The sequence below is a fragment of the Crocuta crocuta genome, unplaced genomic scaffold (genome assembly GCF_008692635.1).
Source record: "Crocuta crocuta isolate KB4526 unplaced genomic scaffold, BGI_CrCroc_1.0 scaffold186, whole genome shotgun sequence".
Lineage (NCBI taxonomy): Eukaryota > Metazoa > Chordata > Mammalia > Carnivora > Hyaenidae > Crocuta > Crocuta crocuta.
Genome location: NW_027551569.1, coordinates 4005695 through 4031423, shown reverse-complemented (window position 1 = coordinate 4031423; position 25729 = coordinate 4005695). Strand labels below are relative to the sequence as shown.

The 25729-nt window shown below is 41.4% G+C and overlaps 1 pseudogene; it reads right to left on the bottom strand.

Annotated features, from left to right (window-relative positions):
• Positions 1-934: 934 nt before the first annotated feature.
• Positions 935-2880, bottom strand: LOC144220546 (cyclin-dependent kinase 1-like; annotated as a pseudogene).
• Between the last annotated feature and the right edge of the window lie 22849 nt (positions 2881-25729).

Here is a 25729-nt window from a genome sequence, read left to right as displayed (position 1 = left end):
GTGAATGAGTGATCTTGTAAGTAGATTCTCCAGCCCCAGTCAAAGCTTCAGATGAGTGCAACCCTAGCTGACACCTTGATGGCAACCTCCTAAGAGACTCTGAGCCATGCCACCCCCTGAAACTGCTCCCTGATTCCTGACTCTCCCAAACTATGTGATATAATAAATGTTGTTTCAAGCTGCAAATTAGGTAATTTGCTTTGTAGTAATTGAGAACTAATATGGTAGTGTTTTTTTTTTAATGAACAGTATCTATTTTATTTCAATTTCTAATTCTTTGTTTCTAGAATATAGAAATTCTATTTTTTTATAGACCTTGTATCCTGTATCCTTGCTAAAATCAGCTCTTTTGCAGATATTTTAGGATTTCTGCATAGGCAATCATGTCATCTGTGACAAAGACAGTTTTACTTCTTTTCAAATCTGCATGCCTTTTATTTATTCTACTGCCTTATTAAGCCCGCTAGGAATTTTAGTATAATGTTGAATAAAATGGTGAGAGCAGATATTCTTGCCTTGTTTTTGATCTTAAGGGGAAAGCCATTCAGTTATTCACTGTTAGTACTGACATCAGCTGTAGGTTTTCTGGAGATGCTCTTTATCAGGTTGGGGAAGTTTGCTTCTGCTCTTAATTTACAGAGAGGCTTAAAAAAATGTTTCCCCCTAATTCTTGTCATCAATACTAGATTTGTAGTATTTTATTATAGTAACAAATACTTGTTACAGTGAGATCTACACTCATACACAGAATTACTATGTTTAAATTGATATAGAACAATATTTACATTTTTAAGTTACACTTTTGAAATTAGATGATGAAGTGTAGCTTAAGTTTTACAACATAGGAAAGAACACATGAGACAAAAATAGAGGTAACAGTAAAAATATAACTATCTGTTCTTGAGACAGCGTGTGGAAATCTTTTGTCAGAAAGCTACATCTTCTCAATCGGATTGTCCAAGTCATTAAAATATGGATGATTCAATGTCATTTTGCCAGAAACTTGTTTGTTGGGATTAACCTGTCAATGTACTAGCATGTTTTAAAGCAAATCCAAGCCATTTTCAACCAAGTTTTTCATATGGGATACCGGACTTCCCAGTTTCCACTTGGGAAATTTACTCTTAGAGTCTTCTAAAGATTCCACTTCTGCCCACCCTTCATTATTGGGGGTGCCCAAAGCTCTGAAAATCCTGAAGAGTTGATACATTTCTGAATCCCCAGGGAAAAGTGGCTTATTAGTTGCTAATTCTGTAAACAATTGGAGTAGAGAGCTCCAACTGTAGCTCATCTGGAGTAGAGAGCTGACCCCAGCAATACTTGTGCAGATCTATACCAGAGTGTTACTACCTCATGTATGTATACTCTACTAGGTATTCCAAAAGCTCTGGCAAGGCCCAGATCAGCCAATTTAGTTGTTCCTTTGTGACCAATAGATTTTTGAGGTCTCTGTGAAGAGCTCTTCTAAACGGACAAAAAACAACATTCCTTGTATGATTTGGTACAAATACATCTTTTTTTTTTCCTTTTCGAATTTTTGTTTAAATTCTAGTTAGTTAACACACAGTGCAATATTGTTTTAGGAGTAGAATTCATCATTACATGCAACACCCAGTGTTGTTAGATCATAACAATGCCCTCTTTAATACCCATCACCCATCAGGCCCATCCTCCACCCACCTCTCCTCCAGCAACCCTCAGTTTGTTCTCTATCATTAAGAGTCTCTTGTGGTTTGTTTCCCTCTCTTTCCCCTCCCCTCCCCACATATTCATCTGTTTTGTTTTTAAAATTCCACTTATGAATGAAATCATATAGTATTTGTCTTTCTCTGACTGACTTATTTTGCTTAGCATAATACAATCTAGGTCCATTGAATGAAAGATTTCATTCTTTTTGATCACTGAGTCATATTCCATTGTGTGTGTGTGTGTGTATATATACATATATATATATATACAAGAAGATGTGGTATATATATATATATCTTCTTTATCCATTCATCAGTTGATGGACATTTGGGCTCTTTCCATAGGTTGGCTATTGTTGATAGTGCTGCTATAAACATCAGGGTGTGTGCACCGCTTTGAATCTGTACTTTTGTATCCTTTTGGCAAACAACTAGTAGTGTAATTGCTAGATTGTAGGGTAGTTCTATTTTTTTAAGTTAATGTATTTATTTTGAGAGAGAGAGACAGCAGGTGCATGTGAGCATAAGTTGGGGAGCAACAAATCCTGAGCAGGTCCTGTACTATCAGCGCAGAGCCCTGTGTGGGCAGTCACGAACCTGTGATTTGCAAATATCTTCTCCCATTCGGTAGGCTGCCTTTTAGTTTTGTTGATTGTTTCCTTTGCTATGAAGAAGCTTTTTATCTTGATGGGGTCCTAATAGTTCATTTTTGGTACAAATAAGCCTTACCAAGTGAAGAATCCATGAACTAACCAGGAATGATAGGATCCAAATATTTCTTAAGATTCAAAGTATTTCCAAAGTATTCAAAGATGTGATATAACCTGGAATTCTATGTAAGCATATCTTGAAGACTGACTATATTTAAATGACAAAATTCTTTTTTTTTTTTTTTTACAAATAGTTTATTGTCAAGTTGGTTTCCATATAACACCCACTGCTCATCCCCACAAGTGCCCTCCTCCATGCCCATCTCCCCCCTTCCCCCACACACCCATCAGTCCTCAGTTTGTTGACAAAGTTCTTTTAATAGAGAATTTTTCTGAATTATAGTACTAGGAACCTCTTCCTCTTTACTTTCTAGTCTGATTTTCTTCATGGCTACCACATGACTTAAAATTTTTTGTCTACCCTTATATATAACTCCATAGATACTTTCTCCAATTTTCTCTATTTTGGTATAATATTCCATACTTACCCAATAGGTATGGTGGACACTGGCTTATTATTCTGTGATGGTGGGGTTGGGGAGTTGGGGACATGGTGGAGGCAGGAGTGGCAGCTACCTTGTCTATGTCATTCTTTCTTAAACTTCCAAGAGCCCTGAGAAATTTTATTATGAATTGTTTTCTAATAATCTTTCTGAGTGCACTGAGATAATCATGTTTTTTTTTTCTTTTTCGTTTTGTTAATATGGTGAATAACATTGACTGATATTTGAATCAGCCTTGGATTCCTGAGCTAAACCCCACTTCGTCAATGTATATGAATTGTTTTTGAAAATATTTGATGGATACTTTTCACTTTTCTATTATTTGAGCCACATCTGCATTTTATGCATCATCAAGAGGTCAGGAGATCCCCATTGGCTACTATTGGATTACAATGGTGCCTTCGTGCCTGAATGTGGGTGGACAAGTGTGTTTTGTAACCCTCTGGGATCCGTGAGGGGAGTGTCCATACTAAGACACATGGGAATCTTGGTGGACTGTTGATAATTTCTTGCCCCCTTGTATCAATTTATTTACTCAAATCAAATATTTTTTCGGCTTTAATTTGGAGGAGGAGCTGGAAACTGAGATAATAAAGGGAGGATAATAAAGGGAGAAGGTGGAGTACTAGTAGAAACCTCAAAATTGGTTTTGAGAACACCTAGGGGTTCTAGAGAACACCTAGATCCTGACTCCCCTAAAATGACAAATATTCATGATCAGAAGCATGGCTCCTAGGGGTCTTAGTCACATCTCCAGGATCATTTTTATGGTATTCCTTCTAGTTTTTACGAGAAGTGTTTTGAAATTACATTTTTTTCCTCTGTTGCCTTAAGTTTCGTGGTGTACAAGCACTGTGGTGACAGATAAGCATACTTTTCCTTTGGTGTACCAACACATAAGGCAGCTCCCTGGTGGATGTACTCCTTCATCTGATGCTGGCCTATTTCCTTTTAGTGCTTTGGCTCATTAGGGGTGTGATCAGTATTTGGTGAAAGCTCAGTGTCCCCTTTCTTTGGGACTCCAGGAGATGGGTATGAGATACTATGAAAATTTATTTTCACTCGAGAGCATTGAGATCAATCATTTAAAAAACCTCTCTTGGTCTTCCTTGGAAGCTGAGGTCACTGTCCATATGCCCTGAGCAGGGACACTGAGACATGAGACTGGGAAAAGGAAACTTCCAGTAGATAACAGGATAAGAGAGAGCTTGAATGGCTCCACTAAGTCCTGACCAGCTGCCAAATTCTCAGGGAAATATGTGGAGAAGGGTGAGAACCTCTTGGCTTTCTCCCTCATGCAGTCAGCCATGAATCTTGGAGTTTGCGAAAATAGTTGGTGAGCAGACTAGAGCAATGCAGTCCCTCTTTTTCTCTCCAGTATCCTATTTTGCATTCTTCCTCACCTTTCCCCCTCTAATCTAGACTAGGACAATCAGAGGACAAGAGTTCTACTTTAAAACAAGTGTAGGTAGGTATTTATTGTAGGGAAATGGACTGAATTAGCCATCTGCTAAAAATAGAAGATCTGACTTAACCCATTCAGGAAGATCATGGCCCAATGCTTTTAGGGATAAAATAAAGCAATTCAGATCTAATGTTTAGAAATAGTAGACCTGATTGGGATAGTTGGTTTCTCATGAGAAATGATACAGATTTTTTTCAAATTGGCAGCGATGGTGGGGATGAGATTTGCTGTCAAAAGACTTGACTCTTCACTTGGACATCAGAAGATCTTCTAAAGTCTATTCTAATTTTCTTCTGGGTAAATTGGTCTAAGCCCTCTAAGTTTTGCACTATGTAAATTTCAGTCAAGCTTGCTGAACCCATAAGGGAGGTTTGGAGCTCTGACTTATGTTTGGGGAATATTAATTCTCTGTCAACTTAATGGTGGATGCTCATTCAATTTTCTCACATGTATAGGTTCTTTGAGTGAATAAACAAATGCACAGCATTTATTGAGCACTTACTGAGTGCCATGCACTGTGCTTGGCCCTTCTCATGCTATTTTATTTAGGCCTCACAACCCTGGTGTATGCTCTTCGTTTTAATGATATACAAACCAAGGCTTGGCTAGGATTTTCCAAAGCCATGCTGTTTGTGGATAGAAGGTTGAGATTTGAACTCATTTCTAACACAGGAGATACTGAGTCTTACAGTATTTATGTAGTCCTCTTGGCATTTTATTCTAGGCTGTGTACTTATAGGCTCTCAGGTAGTGTTTGTTTATGATGAAGACTCTATCTGTTTTACCTTTTCCTACTTTGAGTTCAACAGCTTGTGCTGTTCAGCATCACGTCTACTTTATGTTATATCATCTCTTCTATCAGTTAAGAGTGTATGTTGCAAAAGAAATACAGCTCACCTGAACCAATGTAGTGGTTTAAAAATATAGGGGCGCCTGGGTGGCTTAGTTGGTTGAGCGTCCGACTTTCGTTTAGGTCATGATCTCGCGGTTCGTGGGTTCGAGCCCCGCGTCGGGCTCTGTGCTGACAGCCAGCTCAGAGCCTGGAGCCTGTTTCAGTCTGTGACTCCCTCTCTCTCTGACCCTCCCCTGCTCACGCTGTCTCTCTCTCCTAGAAATAAATAAAAATATTTAAAAAAAAAATATGGCTGAATTCTTTGATACTCTTCCCATTGAGAGATGGGTTCTGTGTCTCCTCTCCTTGAACTGGTGACTGTTTTGACCAATTGAGTACTGTAGAAGTGACATTGCATGACTCCTGCAGGAAGCTAGGTCATAAAAAGCCATGCAACTTCCACTTAATTCTCTTGGGATGCTTGCTCTCTGTGCTGTGAAAAGCCAAAGCCATATAGGAAGGCCACATGTGAAGGCACTCTGGTCATCAGTCCCATCTGAGTCCTGTCTTTGGTCAGTCCAGCCCAAATACCAGACACATGAGTGAAGAAGCCACTGTGAAGTAGATTCTCCAGGTCTAGCTGTTGTAGTTCCTGGGTGTTTGAGGCATTCAGCTGTTCATTTCCTCTGTAGAGGACGCAGACGTGGTGGAGCGGAGACACACCTTTCCCACAGAACTCCATCTGAAGTCCTGACCCACAGAACCTGAGGAATGTACAGAATATTGTTACATTTTAATTATGAACTGCCCTTAAGTCACATATTAAAATCATATAGTGGTCTGTCATTCACAATAATCACTTTGAAACTTTTTATTTATTTGTTTGTTTATTTAATTTTAATTCCAGTGTAGTTAACATACAGCATTATGTTAGTTTCAGGTGTACAATACTGATTCAATACATTACTCAGTGCTCATCATGATAAGTGTGCTCTTAATCCCTATCACCTATTTCACCCGTCCCTCCATCCACCTCCCCACGGGTAACCATCTGTTTGTTTTCTAGAGTTAAGCATTAAAAATTATTTTTAATCTACCAGCTGACAGCTCAGTTAGGTCCTCCTTGGATTATGCAGATCATAATCCAATGATGCCTTTCTGTCACTGAGTTTTGGGTTAGCTTGTTACACAGTAAGAGTAACTGGAAGATCCAAATTGGTTCAACTAGATGAGTTTTGAAAACAGAGACAATGCTGATTACTTCTCTGGAAAGCTACATAGTGTCCAATTCAGCACTGAGAACATCATGTCTGTTTAATATGTTTACTTACTGAAGAAAGAGAAGGATGAAAAGGTTTTCCACAGCAGGGTTCCTCAGAATTTTTTCCTTGCATGTCCCTTGAAAGGTTTTTGAGAGACAATGCACCCCCTTACACGTTTTAAACTTGATAACTAGTTTCCCATTATAACTTTACATAGTTGCAAAGACTGTAATTTTTGGCATATTATAAATACTGACATTTGAAAATAGACCTTATTTTGCTCTTTTCAAGTTCCCAATGGTCTAAATATCATGATACTACTACCTTCAGTTTATAAATACCCAAACAAGATTTTCTTCAGTAGTCAGACATTTTTACATCATTTCTTTTCTCCTTGACTTATAGTTTCATTCTGCTTTCCCCACAGAATTTTATCCTAATGTAATATATTTTTATGCTTGAAAGTTTTTTATTGATTTCAGTATCATACTTCTCTGCAACAATAACATACATATAAATTGAAATAGCATTTGAAAACATTTCACGTGGCTAGAAGGCTTTAAGTATTGAAACATTTTTTCTGGATTGAATTATTGTTATAATTATTATTACTATGCAGTTGAGAAACAACATAAATATACATTTTTATATATAATTACTAAACACAAAAAGTGAACTTCATTAGAAATGCATCTGTAGGGGATAGATGGATTTTTAAAAATTATTTCATCTACCTGTGGATGAATATTACTTACTGCAAAATGAGACAAATATAATTACAATTCTATTTTTTGTTTATTAAGACACGAGTGCTAAAAATGTTCACATAAGTAGATGGAAAATCTTCATAGCAGTAGATGGAAATATAAGGAATATTGCTGCATCTGAATTATTTTGAGTATGTCTAAGTCACATATTAAAATCACATCATGATCTATCAAAAATTATTTTTTTTATTTTTTTATTAAAAAAATTTTTTTTAATGTTTTGTTTATTTCTAGGAGAGAGAGAGAGAGAGACAGCATGAGCAGGCGAGGGTCAGAGAGAGAGGGAGTCATAGACTCTGAAACAGGCTCCAGGCTCTTAGCTGGCAGTCAGCACAGAGCCTGACGCGGGGCTCGAACCCACGAACCGCGAGATCATGACCTAAGCGAAAGTTGGATGCTTAACCGACTAAGCCACCCAGGCGCCCCTCATCAAAAATTTTTTTTAATGATCTATCAGCTGACAGCTCATTTAGATCCTCCTTGGATTATGTAGAAAAGACCTGATTTGGGAAAGGACCTGTACCCAATAATTTGAGTTGCTCACTTACAAATGGCTTTGTTACCTGCTTATTAGAGACATTCACATGAGTACATCTATTTACTCCCTCTGTTTGAGGCCCTGAAAGTTTATACTCCAGGATGGACCATATTAAGGTTTGGGATGAGTGAGAACTGTGTCTTTCTTTCCATCAGTGGGAGGAAGACTTCCATGAAATAGAAGGTCGGGAAAGAGAACTCGGCTGATGCCCCCAGTTCAGGCAGATCAGTTTTAGGAGAGTCTGCCAGAAAACTGAGCGTTTGGAAATTTATCCTCATAAATCTATCGATGGCTCTCAAACCAGGTCCGCTTATACTCCCAAGGGTCTGTGTACCCCAGTTTAAAGACAGCAATTCCAAAGGGTGCTAAAACTGTAGAGATGTTGACACTCTTGGAGGGGACAGACTGGCTTGAGTCTTTTCCAGGGTACTGGCTCTCAGTGAGCTGCTCTGTGCTAAGTGCTTTATAGGGAACATGTCCCTGCATCCTGAGAACAACTTGCAGATGAGGATGCAAGTGTTAAAGGAAGTAGCAGCCATCAAGTACCAGAGCTGGGGTTGAAGCCCCAGGTGGTGGGTTTACAGAATCTGAGCTCTTCAGCCTTTATGTTAAATGGTGTAGCTCAGTGGGTATCATGAGCACAGCTCTTCATGTGAGCTTCTCCCTGGACTCTGATTGCTTCTATTTTTGTCTCCTCCTTGGTAAGTTTCTCCAAAGCACTGGTTCTCAAACCCACATGGCTGGGCCACACCTCCACAATTTCTGATTCAGGAGGTGTGGGTGAGGCTGAGAGTGTGCATTTCTCACAAGGCCTGGGAAGCACACTTTGAGAACCACATCTCTAAAGCATGTCCAGCCTCGTGGGAGAGATTCTATTTCTAATGTATTTGGGGACTGATGTTTTTCCTTTAAATTTCTTTTAGGGCTGAGGTTTTTGCCTGCCTCAAAGTGAGTATGTGTAGCTAGGCATATTGCATGTATATTCCACCACCAGAAATGACTTTGGAAAAACTTGTGCTACAGGAATTTTTGCCAGAGATTTAAAAAATTGTTTGTATATTTATTTATTTGAGAGAGAGATAGAGAGAGAGAGAGAGAGAGAGGGAGAGAGAGAGAGAATATGAGAGAGAATCCCCAGTGGGCTCTGCGCTTGAGATCATGACAGCCAAAATCAAGAGTCAGGTGCTCAACCCGCTGAGCCACCCAGGTGCCCCCCAAGATATACATTTTTAATTGAGACTACCATATACATGTATATACACACACACACTTAGTGGACCTGTATTATCATGTGTGATGCATTCTTATATCTTCTATTTCACTTAACAAGTACTGATAACCCCCTAGTACATCTTACCACCTAGTAAGGAGAAAGGACTAACAATGTGATAAAACAAGGGCCTGAAGGGGAGCCTGGGTGGCTCAGTCAGTTAAGCTTCTGACTTCTGCTCAGGTCATGATCTCACGGTTTGTGGGTTTGAGCCCCGCATTGGGCTCCTTGCTGACAGCTAGCTCAGAGCCTGGACCTGCTTCTGATTCTGTGTCTCCCTCTCTCTGACCCTCCCCTGCTCATGCTGCCTCTCTCTCTCAGAAATAAATAAAACAATAAAAAAACAAAAACAAAAACCAATGCCTAAAGAGAATTTCTTCTTTAATGGACACATTCCATCCATAGATATGTTAATAGTGCCAGGCAGGCTTTGCATATCTTTGCCTGGCTGTAAAAGACAGGCTCATTTTCAAGTTCTTGGGTGGCTACATTCTGGTCGAGAGAGACAGTTTCTCCTGTTCAGGGGCTGGATACATCTCTGGGCTGGGGCTGGCCTTGAGGCTTGTGCTTCTTTCTGGTGGGTGCAGCTCTTCTATGAAACTCTAACTTTCTCAGGGCTTGGTGGACTGGAGCTGCCTCCTGAAAGTAGCTTCGTCAAAGGCCGTGTGCCATTTGGGCAAAGTTTGGACTTGGCTAAGGCAATGCTGTCTTTATGGCTTCTTGGTCATTGTTTGAACCCTTTCGCCTAAGGTTGATGGGCGCCTGCTGTGGAGAGGGCCTTGATCTTCCCCTGTCTCTCGGCCCATCAGATGTAAGTCATTACCACTCTTCTCTCCTGACATGGGCTTTTGGCTCTTGGGTCCCAATTCTACAATATGTATGGGCTACATATAGCCCATATTCCTGAGTTTTTGGTATCTGCAAGGGTGAGCAGGAAAATGTGTCTTGCTACCGGAGAACTGTGATGGGCTGTGCTGTGCTGTGCTGTAAACTCTAGACAGAGGTGCCTTTTGAAACAGACCGGCCTGAGCTCCATTTGCTGCTCTAGATCTGGGGTCACTCTCAGTTTTGTCAAGCAAATGGTCAGGATAGAATTTTTGGGTAATTTTCTTGTCAAGGCACCAGCTTGGTTCTTTACAAGGCTTGTGTATAAATGCCATCCATGATACTAGTTCAGATCCAAGGAGGGGAAGGAAAAAGGTTATAGGGCCAGGGGAACTTAATATGTCAATGATAATACTAAAAACTCCTGTTACTATTTATTGGGGGGGTATCTCTCAGCTTTGACACCTGTGGATTCTGTCCTCTGACTCAAAATGGTAGCTGTGTCTCTTCTATATAGCTTGTGTCCACTATTCATCTTTGTTGTTCAAACATTTTAAACTCTATTCCATTGTTTCTTGGAAATGCTAGAGCTAGCTTTCCTAAACCATGGCCATTTAGGGCTCTTGTTTTTTCTGGCTTAAGACAGTGAATACTTCCATCTGTCTTCCCACATTCCTTTTATCCTTCTGTTCCCCATCACTTTTCAAAAATGTTAGAGTGTTAATATATTCCCCCCCAAAGACTCAGTAATGCAGACTCTTAGAATTTGCTGGTTTTGTATATGTTCACATTTTCCAAGTATTCCCTAGTCTATTTGTTGTCAATAGTTAATTTTGCAAAGTCTTCATAACTTCCAAATTGTTTAAATGTATTTCCTGCCCTCCCCCCTTCCCTTTGTATACATTCCCTATTCAAGCAGTGGGTCCTAGATTTTTGGATTTCACGCGGTAAAATTTTTTTTTAAAGCAAGGCACAATTACATAGGGTTGCTATCCTTTTATTTTTTCAAATAAAGACAACCACTGTTTACTTTACCATCACTTCATAAAAGAAGATGCCCAGTGGAAACTTAGTAGATATCAATTGCCTTCGTGGAGATATGGTCTTACAGAAGCCCTGTTTCCTCACAGATTCCAGTTCACTGCAATCTGTTGGGCACCTGCTGAGTTCTCAGCCCTGTGATGGACATGAAAGAAGGATTAGACTTTTGCATTTATACCCAGGGAGCCCACAGAGGAGACAAGACAAGCAGCTGTGTAGGGTTGTACCTTCTGGGTCTATCTTCCCTCTGAAACTGTGAACTTCCTAAAGAGAAAGATCATATCCTGTGTCTCTGTGTCCCACTGCACCAGCATGGTATCTGACATATCATATATGCTCTATCCATGTTTGCTCGCTGAAAATGAGTTACAGGACTGCCCAAGATCAAATATACATACTTGTTCAATTGTACTCGATCATGCACCTCTGCTAACAGTACTGAACCATGAATCATAGGATAGAGCAGGAAGGTGAAGGTTCACAGCTGACTCAAGTTGACAGGAAGACTTCATGGAAGGAGTTGGTGAGATTTGAGAAGGGCCGTCATGAGTGAGCAGAAGTCACATGACCTGATCGTAAGCACTGGGAAAGCAGTAAGGGGTTGGAAGGTAGCTTGAGGCCCAGGTGATAATATTCAGGAGAGGTCATGTCTTTGTTTTGCAGGCTAACTGCTTATTTGGAGTTTATTTGATAGCATGGCATGGTGATAGATGCCAAAGAACTGTTTAGGGCAGTGGTTCAAACTTGGAAGTGATTCCCTTCTGTTTCCCACCCCTCAACCCTACCCTCCATCCCAGGGGACATTTGGCAAAATCTGGAGACATTTTTGGTATCTGGCATATAATTCTGGGATATGGTAGAGGGTAGGGATACTGTTCAACATCTTACAATGTACTAGACAGTCCTCTTCCTCCACTAAACAATTGACTCGCTCAAGTGTCAAAGTGCTATAGTTTAGAAACCCTGATGTGGGTGATTGATAAGGAAAATGGAAATAAATAGAGTGCTATCAGTAGATATTTATGAACACAGCAGTACCTGAATGCTACTACTGCTATAACAAGATAACACTTAACCTCTCTCCTCTCCAAGGAACTTCCCTTTCTTGACCAGTTCCTATCCTACTTTTCTTTCTGTCTTGTGTTGCCAGATGTCCTTCTCTTCCCTTATTGTGCCTTCCCTCTCTTTGACTGAATATCTCCAGAACTTCTATTGGCTTCATGCAAATCCAGACCTCCGAGCTACCCAGGAAACTCTGGAAGATCACACAAGAATTATAATTTGGAGCTGAACCCAAGCTGTCTTGGCCCAAGATATATCTTTACCTTCATGTCATCTAGGCTAAAAGTCCTTTGTTAAGCCTCATGGTTAAGTATTTATTCAGAGGACATTTTGTCTTGCTCACATTTCTTTATTTAAAAAAATTTTTTTTAATGTTTTTTATTTATTTCTGAGAGAGAGAGAGAGAGAGAGAGAGAGAGACAGTGTGAGCAAGGGAGGGTCAGAGAGAGAGGGAGATACAGAATGAGGCTCCAGGCTCTGAGTTGGCTGTCAGCACAGAGCCCGATGCGGGGCTCCAACCCATGAACTGTGAGATCATGACCTGAGCTAAAGCCGGATGCTTAAGTGACTGAGCCACCCAGGTGCCCCGGCTTGCTCACATTTCTAACCTGCTGAGTCCACTTTAGGCTTTTTTTTCTCTCTCAGGTGANAGCCCGATGCGGGGCTCCAACCCATGAACTGTGAGATCATGACCTGAGCTAAAGCCGGATGCTTAAGTGACTGAGCCACCCAGATGCCCCGGCTTGCTCACATTTCTAACCTGCTGAGTCTACTTTAGGCTTTTTTTTCTCTCTCAGGTGTTCCATAGTGGCATTTGTTTACCTTAGGCATGACAGCAGGGTATAGAGAGGTATGTATTCCTGTAGCATTGATTCTCTCTATATTGGTATTAGTAAGTACTCTTTGAAAAAAAGAGTTCAGAGTGGAATCTAGAAACAGACAAAAACCCAAACCAACCTAACAGACAAAAATCAAACGCATGGATACAGAGAACAGAAATGTGGTTGCTAGAGATGGGGTAGGGAGGGGACCAGGGTGAGTGAAATGGGGGAAGAGGGTGAAAAAATACACATTCCCAGGTCTAAAATAAATAAGTCAAGAGATGTAATATATAGCATGGGGACTATAGTTAACAATACTGTATTGTATATTTGAAAGTTTCTGAGAGTAGATCTTAAAAGTTTTCATCACAAGGAAAAAAATTATAATTATGGGTGATAGATGGTAACTAGGTTTATTATGGTGATCATTTCATAATATATACAAATATTGAATGATTATGTTGTACATTGTTATGCCAATTATATATAAACTAAATTAAAAAGTTTAGAAAAAAATATTTCAGTGGCCACTTATGTCTAGGATACTATTGGGTTAAACAGCTATTTTATTGCAAGACTTCTTCAAGCCTTCGTTATGTATATGGGCGTTTTGAATTTCCAAGGGGAAGACATGGTATTCTGTATTCTCAAACTTAACTGACCACAGGACACATTTTGTATAGCACAAATTGATAACTTAGTTTGGAAAGCATTATTACAGTAGAAAAGTATGGACTTCAGAGCTATTTCTCTTGAATTCAAATCTCTGCCTCGATCATTGAGTAACTCATTTCATTGGGTAAGGTACATAACTTTTTGAAGCCTCAGCTGCCTCATCTGGAAAATATAGTCATAGGCAAAGAATAAGACCCTCACAAAGCATTGGATATTACCTCCTAACATCATGCTGCCATTATTTGTCATGTGGTTCTGCAATTTATTGTGATATGAATATTCTTCCTACAGGACTAAAATCATTGAAGGCCTGGATGATATCTTATGTTTGTATTCTCAGTTCTTCCCCCAATTCCTGGCACATCATGGTGCTCAATAAATGTTAATTGAATGAATCAATATGCAATGTTTTTAATGTGCCTTATACAGTCTCAATAAATGTTAGTTCTTTCTTAGCTCCTTCCTTTATTCTTTCTCAGAGGGTAAAAGCTCTTTGGAAGAGATAGGAGGGAGGTGGAATAGGGCCATGAAGTGATGGTGACTTTGACCTTGACGTTTTGATTGGCTAAAAAAGCTATATGAGGATCCATGCTTTGTGCCTGTGACAGTTAGCCAATGTGCATCAGAGGCTTGCTTAAGGAAGGGATGCTTATTTATTTGTAACTTTGTACCACAGAATGGGATTGGTTAGGTCTCATCTGGAGCAATCTATTCAACCTGGGACATCAATTATTAGGAAGGAGAGAATATTGATTTCTTCAATGCCCCTAATGCTGACAGCTTCTTGAAAGGACTATGGAGGAGGATCAAAGAGACATTCACAGTCCATGAGGGTCTTCCTGGAAGGATACTGGAACATCTGGATGTCCCAAATTATGATAACAGTGAAGGAAATGGTAATATGTACAGGGACACATTTTAACCTTCTTTTGAAGAGCAGCATGTCATAAAGAAAAATACTTTGGACTCATGTACCAAACTGGGTTTCAGTGTCTGTGTGGCTGTGAGTCAGCTTCCTGCCCCCTGGGACTGAGTTTCCTTGTCTCTAAAGTGAAGGCTTGGGGGGCACTTGGCTGGCTCAGTCAGTGGAGAATGTGATTCTCGATCTTGGGGTTGTAGGTTTGAGCCCCACGTTGGGTGTAGAGGTTACTTTAAAACAAAATCTTAATAAAATAAAATAAAGGTTTTGGGGGCACCTGGGTGACTCAGTTGGTTAGGTGTCCAACTTCAGCTCAGGTCATGATCTCACAGTTTGTGAGTTTCAGCCCCACATCGGGCTCTGTGCTGGCAGCTTGGGGCCTGGAGCCTGCTTTGGATTTCTTGTCTCCCTCTCTCTCTGCTCCTCCTCTACTCACACTCTCTCTCTCTCAAAAATGAATAGACATTAAAAATTTTTTAAAAATGAAGGTTTGGGACTGCAATATGCTTGCAGGTCTCTTTGGATTTGATAAAGTGTAACTCTGAAACATTTGAGGGCATATTGGAGAAGGGAATCTAGACTCCAGATTCTTTCTGTGGGTTTCAGAGGGCAGAACTGAGACCAGAGTTCTGAGTTCTCTAGGTGAGAAGAGAAGAGTCCAATTTGCTGCTCAATGAGAAAAAGTCATTTCATAAGGAGGTAGAGTATGGACAAGTCCTGTCACCTGAAGTGCCCCCAGAGCCACCTGCTTGGGCTATTCTAGAGATGACCTTTAAAACCCTTGCTTTTGATTGTTTTAAACAAACACTATTTTAGAATAGTTCTAGATTTACAAAACGTTTGTGAATACAGAGAATCCATATACCCTCCCTCCAGTTTCCCCTAATATTAACATTTTACATGAGTATGGTATATTTATTATAACTGATGAACTGACAAGGAAACACCCTTGTTGACTAGAGTCCACTTTCTATTCATATTTCCTTAGTTTTTACCAAATATCCTTTTTCTGTTTCAGGATCCCATTACATTTATGTTCCTCTTGGCTATGACAACTTTTCAGACTTTCCTTGCTTTTAATGACCTTGACAGTTTTGAAGAGTTCTGGTCAGGCATTTTGTCAGGCAACTGTCCCTCTGTTGGGATTTCTCAAGAGTAGACTGGGGTTGTGGGTTTTTGGGAGAAAGACCACAGAGGTGAAGTGCCCGTCTCATGATATTACGTCAATATGACTTATCTCTAATGATTCTGACCTTGACCATGTGGCTGAGATAGTGTTCATCAGGTTTCTCCAATGTAAAGTTATTATTATTTTTGTCCCTTTTTATACTGTGCTCTTTGGAAGAAAGTCATTATCTACACCAACATTGATGAAGTAGGAAGTTATATTCTACCTCCTTGGGGAGAGTCCTCCGTTTTTAATGAAAAAAAAATATTATTTTGACTTTTGCTTGCCTCCCAAGTCTTATGCTGAGCCCTAGGCACAATGAGTGAGCCCCTTCTCATTTTTTTGTCAGAGTAAGACAGCTAATCAAGGCACAGGGATTTACTTAAGCTAACAAATGATTATCCTTCCCCGTAGAAGGGTTACCAGAATGCTGAATTTGCTAATTACTCTTCTCTCTGCATCTCCCAAGCAGTGATCTTGAGAGATGAGACGAATCTATCTGAAACGAGGGCTGCATCTACCGAGGAATCAGGGAGGCTGAGGAAGAGGGAGGGCAGCCACTTACCAAAAATGGAGGGGGTGGGGCACATGCAGAACTGAAGTGGCCTGAAGGGAAATGATGTGGGTAAGAGGGAATTAATGGGAAGTTTGGTCTCTGGGTCTAATTGAAATTTCTCAGTCTGTGCTATCCATCAGCATTTCTTCTGGATTACTACTTGTACTTCTGCTAATGGGGGTTGAGGAGAAATGCTTATCTTGGGGCAGTGGCTGGAAGAAAAGTCTGCCTGGATGGGGTCTCTCGGCCTCTGTTCTCAACTGACTGCCGTTATCCTCCAAATTAGGCTTTTGCCAGCCTTGTTTTCTCTTCTGCTCATATCCAGAGTTGATGTTTCTCAAGATTGCCATTAACTGGCTGTGGGATCTTTCCTACTCCTCATTGGTAAAGTGATGTGTTAGTTTGAACCAGAAAGGATAAGTATAAGCACTGGTGATGCTTTATTCCTTTTCACACTTTTGGCAGATATTGCTAACTGACCGCACCACTCTCTCCTGCTGAGCACAAATGTGGCCTCAGAATCCTTCTCATCACAGTGTTCTACATATTAGCTATATATCAGTTGGGGTGGACAAGCAATGACTTGGGGCCTGAAGATTTTCAAATTCAGATTTGCACAATTCATCCATTATTCAAGCAACAAATATTTTTGCATACGTATGTATGCCAGGCACTGTTAGACACTGGGAGTACATGATGGATAAGAGATGTGGTCCCTGCATTTGTGGAGCTTATAGATAGTAAGCCCTTTAATAAAAGTCACATGTTGTACCCCTGAGCTCTTTGCACGGTTGAGGGAAGTCAAAATCATCTGATGGTGAGACAGGTAGGAAGCAGATTTTATTAAGCACCTTGGGTAAGGTTCAAATGTATTTTTTCATATAATCCGCACAGCCATCCTGTAAGTGCGCTACCAGAAGAAGTTGCCCAAGGGTCAAGAGTGTTAAGGAGTAAGCCAGATACTGGATCTTTGGTCAGTGTGATGCCAACAGCAATGGTTTTTATACCATGCCTCTCTCATGGTACCAAATCTTTCTGTTCTTCAATAAGGAGGGTGTCTTCAGTGAGGAAGGTGGGAAGTTAGAGTCCATGCAAGGGAGAAAGTAAAGGCTGGACCCGTTTAGGTGCTGGCTGACCTGTAGTTGCTGGAGGCTCTGGCTGAGACTGCTGTGTGGGGCTGATTCTGTCAGTCACCCCAATGGCCCAGGGCTCTGATTACAATGATGCTATAAATGAGGCCAGCCCAGAGAATGTACCTCTTCCTGCCCCCTGGGTCATTTATCACATCACATCAGCCCTATTTCTTCCTAGGTGTACCTTGCACTTTGGATGTAGCCAATCCTTTCCTGGTTTCTAAGCTGCTTAAAGCTCTAAGATTTCTCCCTATGCTCTTGTGCTGCCTTGAGATGGGTGGTGCCCTGGGAAGATGTGTCTAGGGAAGAAGAGGAAAGCGGCAAATATTGGGCGCAGTCAGGTTGAACTTGCTGTCCTGGGTGTAGCTCTGCTCCAAGCCTAAACCTCAGTTAGGGCCTGAGCACCCAGTCCAGCTTTGTACGGTTATGCCTTGTACAAAGCTTTCCACAAGAGCTTTGTAATTAAGCTGCTGAACGCCAGAGCTTCATTCACAGAGACTAATGATATTCAGCGTTTGGAGATCCAGGAAGTCCTCCTTCAATGGCAGGTTGAAGCTGGGTGTCATAAAGGACTTTCCTGAAAAAGAGATAGGGAAGAAAATTCCCAAGGCGTCATTCAGATATTTCCAGAGACTACAAAGACTCCCTTGTCTCATAGAGAAACTGTCTTTTTCTTCTTTTCCTAAATAATTTAGAGGACTGTGGGAATCTCTCCTCCCTTTTGAGTGAACTAAGCATCCCCAATTGGTCCCAGTTATTTTTAGTTTAGTTTCCTTGAAAATAAAGCTTGAAGCAAAGACTGATGTGCAGGTAGTATATTTGGGAAGGGATAGTGGATGGTGGATGTGCCACTCAGAACTTCTGTCAGGAACACAGGGCTGGGAGGAGGGGCCAACATGGCGGAGGAATAGGGGGCTTCGAAGTTCCCTCCTCTCTCCAACACGGCAGTATTGAGGGCAGACTTTGAACTCCAAGACTCCGGGCGGCATAGTGACAGAGACGCTTCCAGGGACCCACTGGGACGTTATGGCCATAGGTGAGTGACTGCAAACTTGGAGAGAGAAAATGAATGGAGGGGAAGGATCCCTTTCTGCGGAGAGACTAAGGGAAGAGAAAGAGAGGCTGGGGAAGTGGAGGACTCTATCTGGACAAAAGAAAAGCCACAGACCCGGCCGGAGAAAGATGCNTGGGGGTGGGGGGTGGAGGTGGGGGTGGCAGCCCCAGCTCGGTAACTAGTTCGGAGGCACGGCCCGCAGTGGGAGAAAGCGAGTCCCTGTCTGGAGTGCTGCGGGAAGAAGGTATATATCCACTCAAAGGAACGGCATTTCCCCAAAACCTGGTCAGAGTGGGAACCTTCAAGACATCGGGGTTTAAATCCCAGCCGATCTCCAGGGAGGCATGGGAGTCGGCGGAGGGGGACAAACTGCCTTCTTTGCGCCCGTAGCACAGTGAGGATGGCTTGAACAGAGTGGTTTGAGTCACCTCCCAATCTGTGGCGGAGAGACTGGGGGGTCGCCATTTTTCTCCCCACCACCAACAAGGTGGGGCTTCAGGGAAGGGAGAGCAGCCCCGCCCACACCAAGCCACGCCCCTCTACGGGGTTCTGTGTATCTACCCTGCGGCCCTGACGCTGATGAACCAGACAACCTCCAGACCCCGTGGTTGCATTGCCTGATTTAATTCTCGGACAATTCTTATTATAGAGATACATTCTTCCTTTTCTCCTTCTTATATCTTCCCTCCTCTAGTCTGGTTACTCTGGTTGTTGGTCTGTTTAAGCAGACATATTTAATCCATTCTCTTGATACATGTTCCACACCTCCTTTATTTTCCTTTCTCTCTCTCTGTGGATTAAGCCATATAGATTCACTGTCTGCTCAATTTTTTTCTTTTTTTTCCCTCTGCCCCTGTCATTTCTCTCTTTGTATGGGATAAGGCCTCTTCCATCAGCACCGCCTCCACCCTGTTACTTGTAGGTGGTGTTTCTGGTATTTTGTTTTTGTGTGTGTGTATTTGCACGTTTTTGTTTTCTGTTTGTCAGTTTTCCTTTCCAGGGCTACTTCAACGAACAAATCAAAGCACACCTGGTGGAGGGTCCAAAAGATCACTACAGTAGGGAGATAAAATAAAATCACAAGAGCAGACAGCAAGTAACACTATCCAAAAAAAAAAAACCTCCTGAAGGGCCAGACCCTGGACAGTGTGTGACCCCTCTTTAATATACTAGTGTTTGCAAGAGCAGGGCACATAACAAGCTTTTGAAACATGTAAGGGACAGAAAACTAGCCAAATTGACAAAATGGAAGAATTTTCCTCAAAAGAAACTCCAGGAAGACATGGCAGCTAAAGAATTGATCAAAACAGATATAAACAATATAACTCAACAAGAATTTAGATTAATAGTCATAAGATTAATTGCTGGGCTTGAAGAAAGCATAGAAGACAGCAGAGAATCTATTGCTGCAGAGATCAAGGAACTAAAAGAGAGTCACAATGAATTTAAAAATGCTGTAAACAAGGTGCAAAATAAACTAGAGGCGGTGATGGTGAGGATTGAAGAGGCAGAGGGGGGATTAAGTGAAATAGAAGATAAAATTATGGAAAAACATGAAGCGAGAAAAAGGTAAAAAAATTCTTGACCACAAGAGGAGAATTAGAGAACTCAGTGATTCAGTGAAACAGAGCAATATCTATATTATAGGAGTTCCAGAAGAGAGAAAAGGGCTGTAACAAGAGATGAAGAAGGGCATTATATCATAATTATGGGTCTATCCAACAAGAAGAGCTAACAATTATAAATGTTTATGCACCAAATTTGAAGCACCCAAATATATAAAACAAGTAATCACAAAATATAAGCAATCTTACTGGTAAGAATGTGGTACTTGCAGGGGATTTTAATTCTCCACTTACAGCAATGGACAGATCATCTAGACAGAAAATCAATAAAGAAACAATGGCCCTGAATGATACACTGGACCAGTTGGACTTGACAGATATATTTAGAACTTTTCATCCTAAAGCAGCAGAATATACATTCTTCTCAAGTGCACATGGAACATTCTTCAAGATGGATCACATACTGGATCACAAAATAGTCCTCAATAAATATAAAAGAATTGAGATCATACCATGCATACTTTCAAATCACAATGCTATGGAACTTGAAACAACCACAGGAAAAAGTGTGGAAAACCTCCAAATGGATGGAGGTTAAAGAGCATTCTACTAAAGAATGAAAGCGTCAACCAGTCAGTTAAAGAAGAAATTTACAAATATATGAACACAAATGAAAATGAAAACACAACAATCCAAACCCTTTGGGATGCAGCAAAGGCAGTCCTAAGAGGAAAATACATTGCAATCCAGGCCTATCTCAAGAAACAAAACAAAACAACAAAAAAACCCAGAATATACAATCTAACAGCACACCTAAAGGAACTAGAAACAGAAGAACAAAGCCCCAAACACAGCAAAAGAAGAGAAATAATAAAGATCAGAGAAGAAATAAACAATATAGAATAAAAAAGAACAGTAGAACAGATCAATGAAACCAAGAGTTGGGTTTTTTTTTTTAAATAAAATTGATAAATCCCTAGCTAGACTTCTCAAAAAGAAAAGAGAGAGGATCCAAATAGATAAAATCACAAATGAAAATGGACTTATCACAACCAATCCCTCAGAAATACAAGCAATTATCAGAGAATACTATGAAAAATTATATGCCAACAAACTGGACAACCTAGAAGAAATGGACAAATAGCCAAAGTAATATTGAAGAAGAAAATCAAAGTGAGAGGCATCACAGTCCAGACTTTGGCCTCTGCTACAAAGCTATAATCATCAAGACAGTATGGTATTCGCACAAAAACAGACACATAGACCAATGGAATAGAATAGAGAACCCAGAAATGGACCCAACAAATGTATGGCCAACAAATCTTTGACAAGGCAAGAAAGAGTATCTAATGGAAATAAGACAGTCTCATTAGCAAATGGTGCTGGGAGAACTGGACAGCAACATGCAGAAGAATGAAACTACACCATTTTCTTACACTGGACACAAAAATAAACTCAAAATGTAGATCAATGGNGGAGGAGGGGGTGATGGGCATGGAGGAGGGCACTTGTGGGGATGAGCACTGGGTGTTATATGGAAACCAACTTGACAATAAACTATTTAGGAGGGAAAAAAAAAAGAAAAAAAATCTCAAAATGGATGAAAGACCTAAATGTGAGGCAAGAAACCTTCAAAACCCTAGATGAGAAAGCAGGCAACAACCTCTTTGACCTCAGCCACAGCAATTTCTTGCTCTACACATCTCACAAGAAAAGGGAATTAAAAGCAAAAATGAACTATTGGGACTTCATCAAGATAAAAAGCTTCTGCCCTGCAAAGGAAACAATCAACAAAACTAAAAGGCAACCTATGGAATGGGAAAAGATATTTGCAAATAACATATTGGATTAAAGGTTAGTATCCAAAATCTATAAAGAACTTAACCAAACTCCACACCTGAAAAACAAGTAATCCAGTGAAGAAAGGGGCAGGAGACATGAATAGACACTTTTCCAAAGACGACATCCAGATGGCCAACAGACACATGAAAAGATACTCCGCATCACTCATCATCAGGGAAATACAAATCAAAACTACACTGAGATACCACCTCACACTGGTCAGAGTGGCTAAAATGATCAACTCAGGAAACTATAGATGCTGGTGAGGATATAGAGAAATGGGAACCCTCTTACACTGTTGGTGGGAATGCAAACTGGTGCAGAATGCAAAGTGGCTGCGCCACTCTGGAAAACAGTGTGGAATTTCCTCAAAATATTAAAAATAGAACTACCCTACAACCAAGGAATAACACTACTAGAAATTTATCCAAGGGATACAGGAGTGCGGATTCATAGGGGCCCATGTACCCCAATATTTATAGCAGCACTTTCAACAATAGCCAAATTATGGAAAGAGCCTCAATGTCCATCAACTGATGAATGGATAAAGAAGATGTGGTTTATGTATATGATGGAATGCTACTTGGCAATCAAAAAGAATGAAATCATGCATGCCATTTGCAGCAATGTGGATGGAATAGGAAGGTATTATGCTGAGTGAAAAAAGTCAGAGGGCAGATATTATATGTTTTCACTCATATGTGGATCTTGAGAAACTTAACAGAATACCATGGGGGAAGGGAAGGGGGAAAATAGTTACAAACAGAGAGTGGGGGAGGCAAACCATAAGAGACTCTTAAATACAAAGAACAAACTAAGGGTGGATGGGGAGTGGTGGAGGAGAGGGGAAAATGGGTGATGGGTATTGAGGAGGGCACTTGTTGGGATGAGCACTGGGTGTTATATGTAAGTGATGAACCATGGGAATCTACCCCAAAAAGCAAGAGCACACTTTACACATGTTAGCCAATTTGACAATTCCTTTTATATATATAAAAGGAATACAGGGCTGATTCCCTTTTGCTGGGAGTGCTGTGGCTGAGAGCCCTTAGCTGTAAGCCCTTTGAGGGACTGCTTCTGTTGCAAAGAGCCACAAGTTCAAGGTCACAGCCACTCTGGAGTGGGTTACATATAATGACTGATGGGAGCCAGGATATAAAGCTCTAGTCCTTTACCCCAACCCAGGATAACCTGGAAATGTCATCTCAGTTTCAATACTCCTGCTTCCATCCCTCCCTCTCCTCACGTGTGGATTTCTAGAGCCCAATAACAAACCCAACCCACAAGCACAGGTGCCCAGTGGGGTAGGGGTGGGGAGCAGTGAAAGGCTAGCATTTGTGAGCTGGATCGCCATTGCCTGGAGGGCAGTTGGGACCATGTTAATGAAGGTAGGTGGAGCGGTGCAAGGTTTAATCTCTGGGGGACTTGGGATGTACTCCAGCGGACAAGAATGGATTAGCTGGTGCAATGTATCAGCATTTGAGAAATATAGGGTAAATAGTAGCCATGAAATCAGTGGAATCAGATAGCTATTGCTAAGTGTTGATTTGTGGCCCCTCCACCCAGAGAGACTGCCAGGCTCTCTGCTCCTTTTGTTGTGGTCAGAAACTGCCTCTGTGTAATAAGCTGCTATGATAGGAGGGCTCTTCTGGCTTGCTTCTCTTTTCTTGGTTTCTATAGTCCAGCGTTGGTTGTTATCTGATCTTTGAAAACTCATGTTCCTCTGTTTTGTCTGGTTTTCCAAGTGTAAGGTAGGAGGGTAAATCTAGGCCCTGTTATTCCATCTTGTCCAAGGGTGCAAGTCCTTTATTATTCTTATTTTTTAACTTAGCACTTTATCAACAGAAAAGATTGTAAATGAAAAAGTAAAATGCTTGGTGGTTGCGGTGAGTGCTAATAGAGTTCTACAGCTTAGCCATTAAGTTGACCAAGGCTTGTCAGGATTTTTCAGCCAAAATTGATGACTTTTCTACCTTGTGGAAGTAGGTCTCTTTCCATAATGAACCTCATTGGAGACTGGTTGGTGTCTCCGTAATTGATATGTGGGTCCCATTGGTAGGTTTGAGTACCCACCACCCACCTCCAACAGAGGGGGCTGCATGTGCTGATATCAGAGTTTTGTTTCAAGGATCAGGGCTGTTCAGTCTGGGTAGTGGCTACCAAGGATGTTCAGTGGCAGCAGGAACAAGAGAGTGTGTAAGATTGGAAAAGCCACAGAGGTGAGCGAGGGGTGTATAAAATGAAATTCAGTGGCTAGCCAGGAGCCAGGTAAACACAGAAAGGAAGGAGGAGTCCAGGCCCCATGGCTGTTGCCTTGCTCAGGCCTGGAGCACCAGACATATTTTCTTTATGGGAGAGTAAGTGGGTCCAGTTAAAGATGCGGGGTCAGGGTCATGCTGGAAGGATAGGCCTGAGGAGCTGAGTCTGACTCTTCTACCTGGAGGACATTCTTTACTGCATTCCAAGTCTGACCTCTCCAATAGAGCATCATATTTTGGTTCAGAAACCTATGAAGCAGGCTGGTCATTTCCAGGAGGGCCAGGAAGGGTGTAATTTCAGCAGCTGGTACAGCTCTTTCAGAATTGGCTTCCTTAGAGCACAGTCCTGGGAGGCACTTTTCTTCCCTTGTCACGTAAGCTTGGCAGCCAGTGCATTCTGCATCCTCATCTTGAAGAGTCATTAGCAAGTTAAGCATTCTTAGAAACCCTGCAATGAAAAAGCTATTTAATTTTACCTAGCTGTTTCCCCCTTTGCCCGGCCATAGGAAGCAGGAAGCCCCTCTGTGAGAGCAGGCGTGGGTGGGGGCATGCGGTTTACAGACAGTCCCTCACTGGAACTAAAAGATTGGGGATGGGTCTTCCTATTATGCCCACTGCCAGTCCGGCTATACTGGTTCTTGTGTTTCTGGACTCTATCCAGCTGTTCTGGCTAAAGAATGCCTTTGTAGGAACGGTTTAGCTTGACCTTTGTGCCAGAACACCCTGTTCGATGTCCCTCTCCTTCCAGCTCTTCAATGGTTGGCTCATTCTTGCCTCAGCTGTCACCTCACCTGCTCTCAGAGGCTCTCCTGACCACCTTGGCTAAAGCTGGCCTCTGCTAGAGATTTTATTTCCTTTATAGTGCTTCTCCTTTTCTGAAATTATCTCAGTTTATTTACTCGTCCTTCTGTGAGAATGCAATTTCCAGCAGAGTTGGGATCTTCTCTTCACCACAGCTCGCCCACAGTGTAGACCTGCAGCAGGTGGCTTCATACATGATAATAGGTCATAGTCATCAAGTCATACTGAGTGCTACTGGGAGACAGGCATTGCTCTTGGAGCTTTCCCTGTGTTAGCTCGTTTTCAAGGTTTGTTCAGTAAATTAATGAGGGGAGCCTCTCCCGACCCCCTTACAAATATAGCCCACACTGGGGCCCCTGTGTGGCTCAGTCCGTTAAGCGTCCGATTTCGGCTCAGGTCATGATCTCATGGTTCGTGGGATCTCACGTGTCGGGCTCTCTGCTGACAGCTAGCTCAGAGCCCGGAGCCTGTTTCGGATTCTGTGTCTCCCTCTCTCTCTGACCCTCACCTGCTCAGGTTCTCTCTGTCTCAGAAAAAAATTTAAAAAACATTAAAAACAATTAAAATACAGCCCACATCTAGTCCTACCTTGACTAGGAAAGTTCTGGCAGCATAGCTCTCTGTCTCTATCAAACTGCTTACTGCTTGGGACCCACAATGCATGTGTGGATCATAACTGATTGTTTCCCTTCGTACCAATGGTTAATATTTTTAAATACCAACTTTGCTGTTTTGTAACGTTTATTGTGGTAGCTTTGCTGGGAGAAAATATTTCTGAACTGCATGGCAGTGTTGCTGGAAAGCCTCTCACTGGGCTGGTAATACCCAAATATGAGCTCTTTGGTGGCAGGAACTTTCAGTCACTAGATCTTGAATATGAAGCGTTTGGCAGGTGCTGGTCAAAGTGCTGGGGACAGTGTTAAACAAGGCAGGCATCACTCTAGATGCCTTGTGCTTACATTTTGGAGGAGTTT